Source organism: Halichoerus grypus, chromosome 3, assembly GCF_964656455.1.
Source record: "Halichoerus grypus chromosome 3, mHalGry1.hap1.1, whole genome shotgun sequence".
Taxonomy (NCBI): Eukaryota; Metazoa; Chordata; class Mammalia; order Carnivora; family Phocidae; genus Halichoerus; species Halichoerus grypus.
Genome location: NC_135714.1, coordinates 122,831,593 through 122,845,788, shown reverse-complemented (window position 1 = coordinate 122,845,788; position 14,196 = coordinate 122,831,593). Strand labels below are relative to the sequence as shown.

The following is a 14,196-nucleotide window of genomic DNA, read 5'->3' as shown; positions in this document are numbered from 1 at the left end:
AGACTTTGGGGGATGAACAAATACTAGCAGAGGTACTCTGTGCTCCATTTAGTTACAGTTTTGTTTCTTCTGTGTTCTTTCTGAACTTTTGCCTAGAAAGATGGGGAATACTCCCTCTGTTTCCAAAGAAAGTCCATTAGGACATATTCTGACTAAATGGTGAAGAAGGCTGAAACGCAACCAGAGAAAAGGCCTATTTTGCAGGAAAGAGAGACAAGAGATGAAGAAAAAGAAATGTTAGTCCAAACTTTGAATCCGCCTTCAGCCTTGCTAGCGGCCCCCTTATGCCGCCTTCCTCCCCCTCCTCCTGTTCCTGTTCTTGCACCACCTTCCAGGCTGCTCACACAGCCAGCCCTAAACCATCCTGTGGGCCTCCACACCATCCACTCCTGCTCCTCCTACCCTCACCAGCAAGGAGCAAAGAGCAGCCCAAGCTGTTGGGCCACCTCCTCATGAGGTTCAAACTGAAGTGTCTCCCAAATCAGCACGCAGGGGCCCAAGCGCTCCCCTGGACCTAAACCACTCGCTTCCCATTTCCCCACAGGAGCCCCAGGGAAGACCTGACAGTGGGAGACAAACAGGTTGACTTGTTAGTGGACGCGGGCGCAGCGCTTTCGGTATTGAAGCTAATCCAAGGCTGTTGGTCCAATTAAAATAGACATGTCTTTAGAGTTCTCAGTGTTAAATATAAAACTTTTGTTCTACCAAGGTTTACTAAAAATCAAATAAGCTCATGTTGTCTCTGTTGCAATTTATCAGCAAAAAGATGACTAAATGATGGTTAATTTTGTTTGTTTCATAAAGTTTTCAAGGCTACTTGTTAAGAGACAGTAGCTTGAGTAAGTAAAAGGGTTTGTAGCTTTCTCTTTTTTTAAAGATTTGATTTATTTGAGAGAGAGAGCAAGAGAGCGAGAGAGCACGAGTAGGGTGAAGGGCAGAGGGAGAAGCAGACTCTCTATTAAGCAGGGAGCCGGATGCGGAACTCCATCCCAGGACTCCGGGATCATGACCTGAGCTGAAGGCAGGTGCTCTATTGACTGAGTCACCCAGGCACCCCAAGGAAGCAAAATTTTTAAAACAAAGTTTTGGAAAGACACTAAACTTTCTGTACTTTTAAGAATTTTAAGTTGGGTTGGAGAAACTGAATAAATTTTAAATTATTTCCTAGAACAAACAGATGATTCTTTGTGGAAAAAACAAGCACAAAAACAACCATGTCTTCTCAGTTTTATTCTATGTGGTGTCTCTCCTGATCAGATGGGGTCCCCCAAATGTGGGGTGACAATCGGGTGGAAGCTGGTGGTGGTGGGCAGTGAAAGGATTCACCCAAGGCAGGGCAAGGGAGATAGAAGCTTATTGAATACATCTCAAGGGGGTGGGGCCGGACAGCAGAGGAGAGATTGTTTGTAACAAGGCAGTGGGTTGGAGCTGCATTAAAAGCGAGAGGGCAAGAAGGTATGGGGACATATGGAATTTTCCCTTTTTTGGTAACTGTGCCTGGTTGTAAGTAGCCCATGGGTCAGTTAGGGTCTCTGGATATTTTGAGGTGGGTCCCCTGGTGGGCCTGTCTGTATTCAGCCAGGGGATCACTGTGGGCCCTTTGGCCTTGATCAAGTTTCCATTGCTCAAGCCTGTTGTCTAAAAGCAACCTCTACATCTAGACCTACTTTAGCTCTTAATTTGTTTTTGATGTTCACAGTTTGTAATGTTTATTTTTCTACTTATTTAGCAATTGCAATATTAGGTACAATAAAATCAACTAAAGATACAGTAAACATAATTTCCATTCTGTCTATATACGAAATGTTAGTTTTCTACTTCACTTTTTTTGGCATATTTTTTGAATTCAACCTCACTCCCAGGAGTCCCCTGGAGCTAAAATACATAATGACGGATGGCCTTTACGGTTGGTTTGTTGAACATGATTACCAAGCCAACCCTCAGAAATTTTTGTCAACATAAGTCAATTCTGTTAGAAAGAATAGCGAGTTCAATCCCTTCCATGGTTATAATGGAAGAAAGGTAAGAGAGAAGAAACATGGTTGTCTCCCCCATACCAATAAAAGAAAACCCTCTTTGACCTCTTCCTCTAGTGTCTTCTCAAAATAGCCTTAAATTTTACACAAAGCTGCAAGAATCCACCTAAGGACTGTAATCCCTGTGAGGGGTCATTTTTTTCTTTATAAGAAGTTCAGAAAGATGGTTGAATTTCAACTGCAGGTCGCACTCATCTCTTTACCCTTGAAGGCTGTGTGTTGGAATTTGCCCATGAACCTAAGGCTACTCTGTCAGAGCACCTGGGCTAGAGGCAGGAGGTCTTCTGCAGTTATTTCAAATTTTCTACATACTTTGTCTATTGGAGTTTGTGATAACCAGAGATATCATCCGGGTAACAAAGAGCTTATTACTGTATATACATGTAAAACCCAGCTCATGTGGCCTTGGAAGAACTGTTTAACGTCACTAAGTTCAGTTTCCTTCTCTATAAAATGGGGATAATATTACATATTACATAAAGCTGGAAAATTAAAGAACATAATGCCTGAAAAGCCTTGAACATAAAGTATAGTAAATACTCAATTTATATATTACCTCTTATAATTAATGAGGCTTAGAGTGGGAAGATGCTTTTTTTCTGTCATCTGTGCAGTATTTTGGTTTGTGTTTTAAGGCTAGAGCACCTATTAGTCTTCAATGATTCAACAAAATAAATGTTCAAAGACTTGGAAACTACTTCCCTCAGAAACCTCAGTTGTTACACTGTGGAATTCATTTTCAAAGACTCTTAGGACCCTGCCAATGTGTATGTTCTTTGTCACATTATTGATGTGGTTTGGAGTGGTGAGGTTCAGAGCCGAAGGCCAAGAAAGAATTCTTGAGGTGTCTTTGGTGCATAAAGGTAGTTTTATTAAAGCACAGGGTCAGGACCCGTGGGCAAAAAGAGCTCCATTCTAAGTGTGCAGGGTGGCTGATTATATGATTTTCTATCCTACAGAGGGGAGGGTGATGTTAGGGTCCCAGGAGACTGAATCTATAGATTTCTGGAAGTGTGGCTATTGATAAGATTGCTTTTTTCTTGTAAATCATTAAGACAGCTGCAAACTGATGGAGACACGTCCCACATGACGGGATCTCTGTCAGTTAACCATCTGTTTTTCCCTTTCCTTTGTTCTAGGGCAGCCAGGAGTGCCTGAGGAAGGTCACACAGATCCCACCTGGGGAGGGCTGGGCCTTCTGGGATGTTAGCTTGTGCTTTGCCCTCAGCTTGCCTCCGGCTCCCTCATCATTATCATTTTGTTTTTAATTCTCTAGAGGTTGTTAATACAAAATACCGCATTTCAGAAGCTTCAAGACAATAGTGTGGAGATGATCAGTGTGATTATGAAAAAACAGTTACCAAATTGCCAAAAGTTCAAGGAGCGCTTGGGTGGCTCAGCGGGTTAAGCAGCTGACTCTTGATTTCGGCTCAGGTCATGATCTTGGGGTCTTGAGATCCAGCCCTATATTGAGCTCTGCGCTCAGTGGGGAGTCTGCTCGGGATTCTCTCTCCCTCTCCCTCTGCCGCTCCCCTGGCTCATGTGCACACGCTCTCTTTCTCTCAAATACATAAATAAATCTTTAAAAAAAAAAGTTCAAGATAAATAACTAGAATTTTTCTTTCCTTTTTCTCCTAACATAAACTTCAAACTTCTAGACATTCTCTTAAAATGTCCATTCTGTTAATAAAATGAGCTTTTAGATAGCCAGAATTTTCCTCATTCCATAAGAAGTAAATAAATTTTAGTAAAAATGACAAACTATTTTGCTGCTCGGAGTAATTTTCGTATTAATTGACAACGATCGTATTCAAGTCTTTTGCCATCATTCATCCTACAAAATATTCTTTAATTCAACGCACACAGTAATTACAATACTTTACAATAATTATCCAGTGTTAATAGGGAATAAATCACATGTATGTTTCTGAACTTGTGCCTTTAGAGCAAAGCCGTACCAGTGGTCGAGCTACGCCAGATTGCCTCAGCCCAGCGTCAGCACCGCACCGCCTGCCTGCAGCGGCTTTAGAAAGAGATTCAGACAAGTGAGCTCATTCCCTCTTCTCTCCAACGTCACTCGATTGGTCCCAAGCTTGTCTAACTGCAAAGGTAACTCACCACTGAGTCCCATCATTCACTTAGGACTTTAAATTAACCTCAATCTCCTATTTGACCCAGCTTCCTTTGGTTTTCTCGATATAATTTTCCCATCTCCTATTTTCCCAATCCCTCTCCCACTTTGTCCTATACTGTCCACTCTCCATGGAAAGGCCCTCATTTCCCTTGCATTCAAATCCTCTTCAAAAGGCGCAAAAGAACCAGTATTCCCTGCCTCATTCTTAAAGTTTCATAGAGATCACTGGACCACAGAACTCAGAGGTTGGGGTATCCATAATCCAAGTTCTTGCAGAGTGATATGTGAGAATGAGGATCCCTCTATTTTACAGAGAATTTTCAGGAAAGGCCTTATAACAATATCAGTACTGAATTGCTGTTTTGGAATGTGATGGTTGAAATAAAAGTATCTCTGCCATCAGAGATCTCAGTTCCAATCCTGATGTGTCCATTGCTTATTTTGTTTCTGATCTTTAGTTGCCTTGTTTATAAAGTAAGGAAACTAGAGTATGTGGTCTCTTTCAGCTTTAAAATGCTATGCCCAAAGGTTAGAATTTATGGATCAGCTATAAATCAAAATGATTTTAATGTTTTAAATATTATTCAAGCCCTATTAAATTTCTAGGAGGCTTTATTCTTTTATTAATCTCATCTCTGCCTATATCAATTATCGAAAAGTCATGCCTACCCTGAATGTATAATTTCATTATGCCTTGTTAGAAGCATGTTTCTCCAGTACAAATCAGAGCATACAATACCTGGTCTGAAGGCTTGATTCCCAGAGCACAAACTGTAGTCATTTCATAATCTTTTAAAAGAACTGTGCTCTAACTGGATAAAGCACAGCTATTCCAAGGTTAATCAGAAATCTTAAAGCAGGACAGCCCATTTCCTTTGTAAATTAGTCTGTTTGTTGTGGGATTGGTAGTCAATTAAAGCAGGAAATCATGAAGATTGATTTAGGTGTATCCCAGGCCAGTGGTTTGCTAAGTGTGGTCAATAATCAACCAGCCCATTCTTCTAAATGTTCTTCAAGCAATACGTTTATGAGCATCTGCCAGCAAGCAAAACCAGAGTTAAATTGTATCTCCTATCAAAGATGTAAAATCAAGTCTCATAATAAAATCTGACTTATAGTCTGCAGTCAGTAATACTGGAAAATTCTATGTGACGTTTAGATGAAATAAGACCCTTGGTTTAGTAAAAAAGATAATTAACATACAGAAAGGAAAATATGTGTAAGAGATGTATTTATTTTTTTGTTTGGAGTGGTGAGATCTCATGGTTCTTAGGTGAGATTAAGAATTCATATTTGCATCTCTAACTAGAGTCTGTTTTCTAGGCTGTCTTAACTTTAAGGAAACATCTCCTGCTCCGAAGAAACAGGTTTATGGCAAGAAGATGCAACTGCCTGATATATATAGACCCAACCTTGAATTACTTTAGGGAAACCTCTGGTCTTCTTTATCTCACTCTCTTGAGCTATTAAGTGTCTTGATAGCATGGAAAAGTACTATAAAAACTGAAAAGTATATGGCAGAGCAACCAAAGTTGCTTAAAGAATGGGCTTTCTTATTTTGTATGTCCTCCTTAATCTGACATTATTACTGTGAATAAAGAAGTCTTCAGATATAAGTAAAATCTTTATGAGTATTAAAATATTAAATATAAAGAGGAAAAAAGGATAAATTTTGCTCCTTCAAAAATTTTTATTTTAAATTGCAATTTTACTTTTCTTTGATAAGTAACCCTGTAGAATCCTCAAAGTAATTTCAGATACTTTCAATACTAGGTAGATGATAATATATTTGATGGTTTATTCTGAAGAAGTCAAGGTTCTTGACTTTTCAGTTTTTTTATTCATTTACATGTGGTCTGAAATGGTCCTTTTAGAGTACAATGTTGATTAAAAATAACCAAAGCATAAAGATTCAATTCCATCCTTTCATATCAAGAGCTACAGCATCTCTCATTTGCAAAATTAAGTCAGACACTCAACAAGATCTATTTGGCCTGTATTGCATGTACTATCTTGAGTACAATGTAAGAATGTGTTCATTAACTTGCTCTTTCAAATATTTAATTTCTTGAGCAGAGGATTCTAAATTGTGTCCTCCAAGGACACAGCAAGAAAAGATGTGTACAATAAACAAATAAATAAGTAATAGGAAGACCTCAGATGCATTTACAAGTTAAATACAAGCAAAGCTTTCTGAATAGAGGATTGCCAATGATCATAGTCCTGCCATTGCAAATAGACAATAATCCCTCTTGGCCAAAGTGTCACACTACATAATTGGCTTCTGGGGAATTCTACTCATGTTGTTCTTTGAGGCAGAGGTGCCAGCTTCTCATGAGAGACCCACTTCGTGGCCTTGCTACACAAGAGTAGCTCAGACCACCTCCTCCAAGGAGCCTGGCCTTGGAAGAAGATGAGGGATTAAAGGCCCTATGAAAATCAAGTCACAAAAAGGCTTGTTTTGAGGGTGAAATATGCTACTTTATTAAATACCATATTGTCAAAATCCTCTAAGAGGAATTAGTAGCTAAAATTATTCTTCTGGGCCACTGCACAAGGACACCTGAGTGAATCCGTTTGTGGGTGCTGAGCCCAGCCCCACATTCCCCTCAGTGATTCATGAGTTATGAGGTCCAGTCTTACAAACAGGCAACATTTTTCTAATTTACACAAAGTAATGACATGAGCTACCTGGACCTTGTTTATTGTGAGCTAAACAATAAATCCCACAAGCCTAACAGAATCCATAAAATACAATGCCAATCCCAAATGAAAAACAATATAGGCCTTAACTCTTTCAAGGAAATAGAGTCCAGGGATGAGGTCATTTTGTGGCTCCATCCCAAAGACCAGAAAAGAAATAAGACAAGTGTGTTGAGTACATGAATGTGCTTATGGGACCATGTTGAGCTTCTGTCATTAGTTCTAGGCTTTCTTTTACCCAGTGAATGAGAATTCACAACTGGAGTCATCAAACAATAGTTAAAACACACCCTTATTTGCATATCATTATAAACTTGTAGGATGCCATGTTTTAGTGTATAAAACCAATGAAAAACTAATGAATGTTAAAATATATGAAAATGCATGTTATTTTCTGTTGTTTTTTTTTAATAGTAGCCATCCTAATGGGTGTGAGGTGATATCTTTGTGGTTTTGATTTGCATTCCCTAATGATTATTGATGCTGAATCTTTCTTCATATGCTTATTGGCCATTTGTATATCATCTTTGGAGAAATATCTATTCAAGTCCTTTGCCCATATTTTTTTAATCAGGTTATTTTTTGTTGTTGTTGTTGAGTTATGAGAATTTTTATATATTCTGGATATTAAGCCCTTATCAAATGTATGATTTGAAAATATTTTCTCTCATTCTGCTGCTTTTGTGCTCTGATGATTATATCTTTTCAGGCACAGAAGGTTTTAAATTTGATGTGGTCTCATTTGTATATTTTTGCTTTTGTTGTCTGTGCTTTGGTATCATATCCAAAAAAAAAAAATTGTCAAACTCATATCACAAAGGTTTTCCCTTGTTTTCTTCTAGGAGTTTTATAGTTTCAGGTCCTACATTTAGATCTTTACTCCATTTGGAGTAATTTTTGTATATAGTGTCAGAGTCCAGTTTCATTCTTTTGCATTTGGGTAACAAGTGTTGGTGAGCATGTGGAGAAATTAGAACCCTGTGCACTGTTGGTGAGATTGTAAAATGATATAGCCACTATGGAAAACAGTATGGAAATTCCTCAAAAGAATGAAAAATAGAATTACCATATAATCCAACAGTTCCACTTCTGGGTTTATAGCCAGAAGAATTGAAAACAGAGTGTCAAAGAGTTACTCACACATTTGTGTTCACAGCAGCTTTATTCACAATAGGTCAGAGGTAGAAGCAGCCCAAGCATCCGCCAGTGGATGAATGGATAAACAAAATGTGTTGTACACATACAATGGAATATATTCAGCCTTAAAAAAGAAGGAAATACTGTCACATGCTACAACATGGATAAACCTTGAAGACATGATTCGAAATGAAATAAGTCAGTTACAAAAAGACAAAAACTTATATGAGGTATCCAAAGTAGTAATATTCCACAAACAATGAATCATGGAACACTACATCAAAAACTAATGATGTAATGTATGGTGACTAACATAACATAATAAAATAAAATTAAAAAAATAAAGTAGTCATATTCATTGAGACATAAAATAGAGTGGAGGTTGCCAAGGACTGAGGGGAGCAGGGAACAAAAGGGATTTTTTGTTTAATGAGTATAGAGTTGGTTTTGCAGGTGGAAAATGTTCTGAAGATCTGTTGCACAACAATGTGAATAAATCTAGCATGACTGAGCTATACATTTAAAAATGGTTAAGATAGTAAATTTTACATTATATATTTTTAATACAATTAAAATTTTTATATTTATATATGACATATAAATACAAACAGTAGTATAACATAGCTGCTCAAAGTTACCTTGAAAAGATCAAAACAATATTTATTACCAAAATATATCATTTTGTGATTTTTGAAATGAGAGAGTAAGATTTAGAAAATGCAGTAAGGAATAAATAGAAAACTCTGTCCTTTTACAAGATCTAGAAACTCAATTTTTTTTTTTTTTTGCATTTTTTGAATTTCAGATCCTAAACAACCATATATATTTAGATTACTAACAAAGTAATAGTATGATGTTAATGATGTGTGACAGTTTTGTGGTAGATTTTGAGATCTTACTTTTCCATAGGGCATATTAAACATTCAATAATTATCTTATTAGATTGTTTCATAAGAAAATGAAACAAAATTATTCTAGCTTCTAGGAATGGTCAGGCTAAGTTTCCTCATTCAAAGTCATGGATACTGACCTCAGATAAGTTAGAGTCCCCAGTCCACCGTTTCTAGCAGGCAGATATTAAGTATATCAATTTTGCTTAGCCTCGTTTTCATTATCTGTAAAGTGGGGAGAGTTTTCTCAGTATTAAAATAAATAAGGTAATCCATGTGATGCTTAGTAATTTGGACTCTATTAAGAAAAAAGAGTAATATGGGAAATGGGAAATTACTGGCTAGAACTGAGGGCTTCCCACTTGTGGTAGGCTGTTTTCAATTGTGCCTTAAGATACAGTAGTCATCGACAACAGTGAGATCCCCAAAGAAAACTTGATTTTTTTAAAAAAAAAAAAGCTCTTAAAACCGAGAATATATTAAAGAGGACATAGAAGATTCCCAATTCCAAGTGAGATGATGACTTCTCTTGATGTGGTCAATTTCATGCCATGTAGATATAAGAGGCCTCAGGGTGTTAATGTGGTTTGGGAAAATTACATCCAAAATGTTATTTTGTATAAAAGAATGCCAAATACTAGATACTAATAGTAACCTTAAATGTCTTTTGGAATCTTAATGTCTAGTTTTACATGCCCTTCAAATTGGGTAGAAAGAGTTGTATTTCTGCAGGGTTTTATTTCTCTGATGGAAAAAAAGATGCCTCTGGGCTACTTTGTGGTGTGAAACTCACCCTAAGTGGGTAGGGGTGGGGATGGTCAATGAAGCCGCTACATAAGTTTCCTGCTATTAAAGTGTCAGGCAATGAAGCTATTGGTAGAAAGAACAAAGTTCACTGTTGTATGTCACGGAAATTTTTTAAAAGGTATCATTAACACATATATTTAAGCATTACTCCCAGCAGGATAATGATAAAACAGTTCCGTTCCTTTGGCTTTGCTCTAATGAGGATCTATATCCAAGGATTATAGGAAATGATATCCCTGAGATTTCCGGCATTTCCTCAGTCCATACGAAGTATTTTAGCATGATCAGGAGGCCATATACAAAATAGACACAATGCTTTTGAGCCTTTTCATAATTTATTTCTCCTGATGAAGGTGCTTGATTTTTCTTTTTACAGCATAGAGATTTAAATACTCCATGATAGCAATCATTTGATCTCCCACTATCAATTGTAGATTATTGTTCTTAAAGTCATGAGACAGTCAATGGACTTTTCAAAGTGATGTATGCAAGCTTCCGGTCTTTTGGGTTATTTTGAAAATTTTGGTCTCTTTACACTGTCCATTCAAAACCATGCTTGAATTAAAAAAAAATAGGCAAAGCTTATTTTTTTTTCTAGTTTGTTCGTTCAGTCCATCAGTGTGTACGAACTGCACCTGCACTCATCCTCTCCCTTAAAGATGTCTCTGTTCTAATCCCCGGATCTGTGACTATGCTGTGTGACATGGTAAAGAGGAAATAAGGTTGCAGATAGAATTTTGGTTACTAATGAGCTGACTCTGAGATGGGGAGATTATCCTGGATTACCTGTGTGGGCTCAATATAATCACAAGGGTCTTCATAAGTGGAAGAGAGAGGTAGGAGAGGGGGTATGGGAGAGAAAGCAGCCTGACATCACTAGCTGTGAGGATGGAGGAAGGGGCCAAAAAACCAATTAATGTGAGCAGCCTCTAGAGGGTGGAAAAGGCAAGAAACTAATCTCCTCTAGAGCTTCCAGAAGAAACCCAGCTCTCCTGACACCTTGCTTTGAGCATAGTGAGACGCATTTTGGACTTGTGCCTCCTGAAAGGTAAGATAGTAAATTCTCATTGTTTTTAAACCACTAAGTTTGCAGTCATTTGTTGCAGGATTAACAGAAAGTTAGAACAGTCAACAACTATTTATTGAGCATCTACTCTGGACCCAGGGAGGTAAGTCCCTCAGGGTCTGAGCAAAAACTATAGGGGTAGTTTTGAGGGTGGGATCTCTAAGAAAGGGCTGTGGGGCTGGAGAGGAAATGCGAGCATCTCTAGGAGATACCATTTAAGTATGGGATGGGTGTCTTTTCATCTATCCATCTTCACGTTTTCAGGAGTTGCTTTCCTCTCTCAGAAAACCAGCATTTTCTGCAGGGCAATTTGTTCCATGGAAATACTTGTCTTTACAAAAGTAAATGAAGTTTCCAAATATGGGATTTTAGGCATCCAAGTAATTAGACTTGGTTTTTTATTGTTTACCATCTCTTAAATGAATAGAAAATTGATTTTGTGCCATTCAATAGCATTTGATTTTTACCTAGAAGAATCAGATAAAGTATGTTCTGCAGACTTCCTTCTGCTGCCTTCCCTTCATTTTGCTCCCTGAGAATATGAATATACCCCTGTGACTACTCGTAGGTCCTCCAGCGAGGAAAGAATGCCCTGCCCCTCAGCCATGGAAAATGTTTGTGGAAATTGCAAGAAAGACTAAAGACTCACAGGAAGCTCACCAAAGCAGGACCTTATGAAACACAAAAATACAGTACATGAGAAAGATGAAAAACACCTTCTACTCATCACACAACACTGGCATATTCTTCCATAAGCTTTATTTTTTATGTTCTACTATGAACCTAATTCAAAATACTTTTATTTATGATTATGTTTGTCTGCAACTTCAAGTTTTTTGTTGATTTGTTTCTCTGTTTTTCTTGGCCTTGTTTTTAAAGGATAGAAATCTTTTTAAAAATGTGCTCAGACAGTGTGCTGCCGCGGAAAGTGTTCCTGCTTTGGCGTCAGAAATCCTGTGACAATATGGCACCTCCATCTACTAGCGGAGAAACCTAAGACAGGTTTCTCCAATGACTTCTGTCTCAATTTCTTCCTCTGGAAAGTGGGGGTGGTGATAAAAACACACACCTCATAGGGTTGTTGAATGTATTTCATGCACATGAAATACAATGTATGAAAACTTATGACAGGGGCCCTGGGTGATTCAGTCGGTTAAGCATCTGCCTTCGGCTCAGGTCATGATCTCAGGTCCTGGGATCGAGTCCCGCATCGGGCTCCCTGCTCAGTAAGGAGTCTGCTTCTTCCTCTCTGGCTGCCCCTCCCCCTCGCTCATGCATGCTCTCGCTCTCTCTCTCAAGTGAAAAAATAAAATATATTAAAAAAAAGTACTTCCTATGACATATAGGAAGTACTGAATAAATGATAGCTTGATGAGCGAATGGCAGCTAATGGAGCAGTGAAAGGTCACTGCATTTAGGTGTTCTGGTCCTTCCTACTAGTTGTGTGACCATCAGCTTCCCAGAAACTCAGCTCCTTCATCTCCAAAAGAGAAATAATCACAGCCACCTCATAGGCTTTTGTGTGACTTAATTAGGCCATGTATGTGAAAGCGTGGGGCCTTGCTTAATTTTAATTGAAAAAGAACCTGACTGTGTAGTAAATGTTATAATTATTTGGCTGGTTTACACACACACACACAAACACACACACACACACACACACACACACACACTCCTACAGACACAATAGAGCCTTTTTATCCAAAGTTAAGTTTTTTCATCTACTGTCAATATCACTTACTTAATTAGGGCCCAGAGTTATAAATCATAATTGCTAATGTCTTATAAATACAGAAAGTGTCTTAATATGCTCAGTAGTTTTTAATCTTTCACAAATGTTTATGAAACAATCTTATGCACAATGTAAAAGGATGCAAATCTCTCCTTCTGCTGTCGGACACTAGCTTTTCTTGTGCTTTCCCCCCCCCCCCATTAGTCTTCTCTCTCCTTTTGAATTCTGAAATAAATGTGTCTTCCGATTTGTGGTGAGAGCATAAATCCAGATTTCATCTCATGGCTCTGAGAAGGAATTAGGTTTTGCTTTTTTGCTTAATGCAAAGTGAAGCTCATGTACTGAGCAGTTGGTATTGATGAAGTCACATTTTGTCTCATTAAGTGGTAGTGTGGAGCTCGCTTAATCTTGCTCAGTAACCAGTGCTGATGGAAAGAAGGTAAATGCTGCCACTTGCGCAGGCTGCGGCCCGGATCACGGGACCTGGCCACCTCCCTGCTGCTCCGATGCCTAAGGGGAGGTGAATCCCAGGACCTGCACTGCACTTCATCATTTATATTGAGGATGTGTCAAGTCCTGTCTGCCACTGCCAGCTTGTTTTGTTGTTTTATTATTTTTTTTAAAGATTTTATTCATTTATCTGACAGAGAAAGACACAGGTAAAGAGGGAACACAAGCAGGGGGAGTGGGAGAGGGAGAAGCAGATTCCCCGCTGAGCAGGGAGCCCGATGCCGGGCTCGATCCCAGGACCCTGGGATCATGACCTTAGCCGAAGGCAGAAGCTTAACGACTGAGCCACCCAGGCACCCTGTTTTGTTGTTTTAAATCAAACACTCAGCCTTGGGGAAAACACTCAACCTTGAAAATACCTGGCCTGAAGAATTGTCACTTTCCTTTTAACAGCCCGAACCCCTTTTTGGGTATGTATTTGGGAAGACTGAGTCTCTATATTCTCAATATCTGCTTTCAGAGAAAACCAAGAAAAGGGGCCTCTACTTAAACAATACAACACGCAGTTGAGTTGGGTCGGAATGTTGTTTTAGGCATGGTTGCCCTCGCAACACAACTCAGACCGCTGTAGTGGTTCCCAGAAAGGAAGCATATCCCGCTGCTCCGTCATGTGTCAACCCGGAGATAAAGACTCCTCTCAGCTTCTGACTTTCACATAAACCTGCGTGTGCTTTCTCTGCACACCCAACTTCTACAATTAAGCTGGCAACAGAAAAGCAACAACAGCACACAAGGCACATTTTTTAAAGGAAGCTTGTGATTTGGGGCGGGAAATAGGATAAATGAAAGATAAGAACAGGTCAGAGAAATTGGAGGAAAGGTTGCAACATCAACTGTACTGGACCTGAGCCCTCAGTCCCCTGCAGATTCCAGCCCCTTCCTGAAACAGATGCTTACACCAGGATTAAATATTTGTTCAGTTGCTTTAAACTCCAATTTCACAGCCCATAGAAACTGCCATATCAATCCTGTGAACTTTGGCTTTATAGAGCAGGCTTCTGAGCCCCCCCTTTCCTCCCCATTTCCAACTTCTCCCCTCTGTCACTCCCTCTGTCACACCCCTGCCTTCCACACCCCCACCTGCCACTCCCCCGCCCCTCTTGGTCAAGTGGTCTTAAGAAAATTAATTATAAGCTTCTAGGGCCACAAAGACCCTTGCCTAGGTGGAAAAGAGTGACGGG

At 39.0% G+C, this 14,196-nt stretch overlaps 1 pseudogene; it reads left to right on the top strand.

The window, feature by feature from the left end:
• Window positions 1-1,894: 1,894 nt before the first annotated feature.
• LOC118548696 (ethanolamine kinase 1 pseudogene) overlaps window positions 1,895-14,196 on the top strand; it is a 31,275-nt pseudogene continuing 18,973 nt past the window's right edge.